The following is a 6,000-nucleotide window of genomic DNA, read 5'->3' on the forward strand; positions in this document are numbered from 1 at the left end:
GGGAATCCTTCTTTAACATGATAAAATGTATATATTTTAGTTCATATTTTATCATCAGAGTTAAAGGGGAAACACTGGAGGGCAAGAACGTTCCATCACCAGGATTCTTTTAGCACTGTACATGACGAATGTGTTCATCAAATGAAACAAGAAAAGCAGAAAGGAAAATGTGTTATCTAGGGAACACAAGAGATTCTTCAAAAACTATTACAAACATGGGCTGGGATTGTGGCTCAGTGGTAGATTGCTCGTCTAGCACATGCAAGGCCCTGGGTTCGATCCTCAGCACCACATAAAAATAAATAAACAAAATAAGAGTATTGTTTCCAATTCTAAAAAATAAACATTAAAAACTATTACAAACAGGAAGACTCAATAAATAAAGAGACTATGCAGGGGCTGGGAGATTGTGGCTCAGTAGTAGAGTCCTTGCCTAGCATGTGCAAGGCCCTGGGTTTGATCCTCAGCGGAAGGAAGGAAGGAAGGAAGGAAGGAAGGAAGGTAGGTAGGTAGGTAGGTTAAAAGAGAGACTATGGAAATAACACACATATGAAAATCCTCATGTAATTAAAAGACAATAAAAAGACAAAATACTTAGCCATATAGTTAACAAAAAAATACATACATACAACTCTACGAGGGAAGAAAAAAGTGAAGGATACTAAAAAGAAAGGACTGAAAGACACATGTTCACGGATAGGAAGATTCTACCTTGTTATGGTTTAGATGTGAGGTATCCCCACAAGCTCATGTATGCAGCGGTGCAAGAACATTCATGGATAAAATGATGTAATTATGAGAGTTGAAGCCTAATTAGTGGGTTTTCCCACTGATGGATTAGTTGGGTGGTGATTGGAGGAGGTGGGTCTCTGGGCATTCCTTTTGAGTTTATATTTTGTCTCTGGTGAGTGGAGCTCTCTCTGCTTTTTTTGCCATGTCCTGAGCTGCTTTCCTCCTTCACACCCTTCTGCCATGATGTTCTCCCTCACATTGGGCCCAGAGCTATGGAGTTAGCCAACCATGGACCAAACCTCTGAAACCATAACAAGAATAAACTTTTTCTCCTCTACCTTGATCTTGCCAGGTTTTTTGGTCATAGTGATTCAAAGTTGACTAAAACATGCATCATACATATGTCAATGCTCCCTAAGTCACTAAACTAATTCAACATTATTCTGACAGAAAAAAATTCTTATTTATAGATAAAGTGATTCATAAGATCATATGAGAAAGTAAAGAAGCAAGAATAGACATGTGTGGTAAGTTATATTTCTGTCCACCCATATGAGTCATCTCTGACCGCCATAAAAAATACCATAAACTGAATGCCTTAGACAACAGAAATTTTCTTTCTCACTGTTCTGCATGTTGGTAAGTCCAAGATCAAGGTGCCAGCAGTGCCTCTCTGCTGACTTAGAGATAGCAGCTTCTTGATGAGCCCTTGCATAGTGAGGAGAGGTCAGTTTTCCTCTTCTAAGAAGGTCATTGGTCCTACTGGATAGGGTTCCACTATCATGATTTCATTTAACAATCATTACTTCCTAAACCTCTTTTTCCAAATGCAGTCATATTTGGGCTTGGGACTAAGCTTCAAATACACAATGTTGGGAAATGATAAATTTATAGCAGTATCTGGGGTGCTTTTCACTGCAGGAGGGTTTAATATCCCCATGCAGTAGAACACATAGCATATTTTTAATCCAACATTTGCCTCGTTTTAAATAAAAATTAATGGAAGTGGCATGTGTGACTACCAAATAGAGACTATAAAAGTCATACATAAGCCATCATGATCTCCCTCTGTCACAGGAGCCAGTGCCATTAAAGAGATGATCCTGGGGCTGTAATTATGGCTCAGTGGTAGAGTACTTGCCTAGCATGTGTGAGGCACTGGGTTCAATTCTCAGCAGCACATAAAAATAAATAAATAAAAATAAAGTTTCATCCACAGCTAAAATTTATATATATATTTTTTTTTTTTTTTTTTTTTTAAGAAATGATCCTCTGTCTGGGATTCTGAGTGAAGCAGAAACGAGAAAAAACAAAGCTTAGGCTTGATGAGTATGAGTATGAGTATGAGTCAGAAGAAGACACTGACTGCTGATCTGCCTGTCAAATGGGTCAGAACAAAGCACACCAGCACCAAGGACGGGCCCCCAAGGATGGCGTCTGCACTGTCCCACATCAGCACCCTCCTGGAGGAACACACCAGCACCAAGGATGGGCCCCCAAGGACAGCATCTGTGCTGTCCCACGTCAGCATCCTCACACCCAGGACCATGGGTGTCTTCTCTGTTGTCTGAAATGCTAATGCCTATTTTACATGGCTAGGCCATGATCAGTGGTGCTGCTCAAGAAGACTCTTCTATCCATACTTAATATCACTTATGGTGTCTGTAAGCACATAACAGGAGGCATACTATTAAGGCAAATTTATTTACTCTTATGGACTTAACACTTTTGCCGAAGAGTCTGGAATACTGAATTATATATAGAAGTATGTCTCAGTTACTGCTCGTTCCATTTGAGCTTTCAGAAAACCTTGAGCTTTTAGAAACATTGGGCTTTTCAGAAAACCTTGAGCTCATGGGAAACTAAAGTGATTTGCAAGCAGGAGTGAAAGTTAATAGGAAGATACTGGAGATCTGGGGACACACAGGTCTGGAAAACTCTGACATTTCACTATTTATCTTTTGCTCTTTCTGGTTGAAATATTGCTTCTGGTTAATTTTTAATTTTAAAAATTTATTCTAATTTTCTATATATCACAGCAGGATGCATTTCAATTCATATTACACATATATAGTGCAATTCTTTATATCTCTGGTTGTACACAATGTAGAGTCATACCATTAGTGTTTTCATACATGCACTTAGAGTAATGATGCCCATCTCGTCCCACTGCCTTTCCTACCCCCATGACCCTCCCATCCTCCCACTCCCCTTTACCCGATCTAGAGTTTGTCTATTCCTTCCATGCCCCCCCCACTATCCACATTATGAATCAGCATCCTTATATCAGAGAAAATATTCATCATTTGGTTTTTTGAGTGGGCTTACTTAGCATTATATTCTCCAACTCCATCCATTTGCCTGCAAATTCCATGATTTATTTTCTTTAAATGCTGAGTAATATTTCATTGTGTATATATACCACAGTTTCTTTATCCATTCATCTACTGAAGGGCATCTATGTTTAGTTCCGCAGTTTAGCTATTGTGAACTGTGCTGCTATAAACATTGATGTGGCTGTGTCCTGTAGTATGCTGTTTTAAATCCTTTGGGTATAGACCAAGGAGTGGAATAGCTGGGTTAAATGGTGGTTCCATTCCCAATTTTCTGAGGAATCTCCATACTACATTCCATATTGGCTGCACCAATTGTTCTCCCACCAGCACTGTATGAGTGTACCCTTTTCTCCACATCCTCACCAACTCTTATTGTTGTTTGTCTTCATAATAGCTGCCCTCTCTCTGACTGGAGTGAGATGAAACCTTAGAGTAGTTTTGATTTGCATTTCTCTAATTGCTAGAGATGTTGAACATTTTTTCATATATTTGTCAACTGATTGTATACCATCTTATGAGAAATGTCTGTTCAGTCCCTTGGCCCATTTATTGATTGAGTTATTTGTTCTTTGTTTTTTTTTTTTTCTTGGTGTTAAGATTTTTGAATTCCTTATATATCCTAGAGATTAGTGCTCTATTTACTGTGCATGAGGTAAAAATTTGCTCCCATTCTGTAGGCTCTCTATTCAGCTCAGTGATTGTTTCTTTTGCTGAGAAGAAGCCATTTAGTTTAATTCATCCCATTTATCGATTCTTGATTTTAATCTTGTGCTATAAGAGTCTTATTAAGGAAGTAGGGGCCTAGTCTGACATGATAGAGATTTGGCCCTACTTTTTCTTCTATTAGGCACAGAGTCTCTGGTTGAATTCCTAGGTCGCGATCCACTTTGATTTGAGTTTTGTGCATGGTGAGAGATAGGGGTTTGATTTCATTTTATTGCATATGAATTTCCAATTTTCCCAGCACCATTTGTTGAAGAGGCTATCTTTTCTCCAATATATGTGTATGCCGCCTTTGTCTAATATAAGGTAACTGTAATTATGTGGGTTTGTCTCTGTGTCCTCTATTCTGTACCATTGGTCTATCAGTCTGTTTTGGTGCCAATACTATGCCGTTTTTGTTACTATTGCTCTGTAGTAGAGTTTATGATCTAGGATAGTGATGCCACCTGTTTCAGTCTTTTTGCTAAGGATTGCTTTAACTATTCTGGGTCTTTTATTTTTCCAGATGAATTCCATGACTGTTTTTTTCCCATTTCTATGAGGAATGTCATTGGGATTTTGATTGGAATTGCATTAAATCTGTTTAGTGCTTTTGGTAGTTTGGTCATTTTGACAATATTAATTCTTCCTATCCAAGAACAAGGGCAATCGTTCCATCTTCTAAGGTCTTCTTTAATTTCTTTCTTTTGCATTCTGTAGTTTTCATTGTAGAGGTCTTTCACCTCTTTTATTAGGTTGATTTCAAAGTATATTAATTTTAGAGGCTATTGTAAATGGGGTAGTTTTCCTCTTTCCCTTTCAGAGGATTTCAGAGTTATTAGGATAGAGGAAGACATATATTTCCAAACCACAGAAATGCCTTTGATTTGTGGGTGTTGATTTTATATCCTGCTACTTTGCTGAATTCATTTACTAGTTCTAGAAGTTTTCTGGTGGAATATTTTTGGTCTTGTAGGTATAGAATCATATTGTTGGCAAATAGTGCTAATTTGAGTTCTTCTTTTCCTATGCATATCCCTTTAATTGCTTTCGTCTGCCTAATTGCTCTGGCTGGTGTTTCAAGAACTGTGTTAAATAGAAGTAGTGAAAGAGGGCATCCCTGTCTTATTCCCATTTTAAGAGGAAATGCTTTCAATTTTTCTCCATTTAGAATGATGTTGGCCTGGGGCTTAGCATAGATAACCTTTACGATGTTGAGATATGTTCCTGTTATCCCTAGTTTTCTAGTGTTTTGAACATGAAGAGGTGCTGTGTTTTGTCAAATGCTTTTTCTGCGTCTATTGAGATGATCATATGATTCTTTTCTTTGAGTCTATTGATGTGATAAATTACATTTATTGATTTCCATATGTTGAACCAACCCCACTTGATCATGGTGCACTATCTTTTTGAAGTGTTTTTGTATTTGATTTGCAACAATTTTATTGAGAAGTTTTGCATCTATGTTCATTAGAGATGTTGGTCTGAAGTTTTCTTTATTTGATGTGTCTTTGCCTGGTTTTGGAATCAGGGTTATATTGGCCTCATAGAATGAGTTTGGAAGTGCTCCCTCTTTTTCTAGTTCCTGAAATAAATTGAAGAATATTGGTATCAGTTCTTCTTTAAAAGTCTTGTAGAACTCGGCTGTGTGTCCATCTGGTCCTGGGCTTTTCTTGATTTGGTAGGCTTCTGATGGCATCTTCTATTTCATCATTTGAAATTGATCTGTTTAAATTGTGTATATCATCCTGATTCAATTTGGGCAAGTCTATGACTCTAGAAATTTGCCATTGCCTTTCAATATTGTCTATTTAATGGGAGCTCAAATTTTCAAAATAATTTCTAATTATCTTCTGTATTTCTGAAGTGTCTGTTGTGATATTTCCTTTTTCATCACGTATGTTAGTAATTTGAGTTTTCTCTTACCTTCTCTTCATTAGCATGGCTAAGGGTTCATCAATTTGATTTAGTTTTTCAAAGAACCACCTTTTTGTTTTGTCAATTTTTTCAATTGTTTCTTTTGTTTCAATTTCATTGATTTCAGCTCTGATTTTAATATTTTCTGTCTTTTACTGCTTTGATGTTGATTTGTTCTTCTTTTTCTAGGGCATTGAGATGTAATGTTAAGGAATTTATTTGTTGACTTTTTCTTCTTTTAAGGAATGAACTCCAAGCAATGAACTTTCCTCCTAGTACTGCCTTCATAGTGTCCCAGAGATTTTGATATGAG

The sequence above is a fragment of the Marmota flaviventris genome, chromosome 4 (assembly GCF_047511675.1).
Source record: "Marmota flaviventris isolate mMarFla1 chromosome 4, mMarFla1.hap1, whole genome shotgun sequence".
Taxonomy (NCBI): domain Eukaryota; kingdom Metazoa; phylum Chordata; class Mammalia; order Rodentia; family Sciuridae; genus Marmota; species Marmota flaviventris.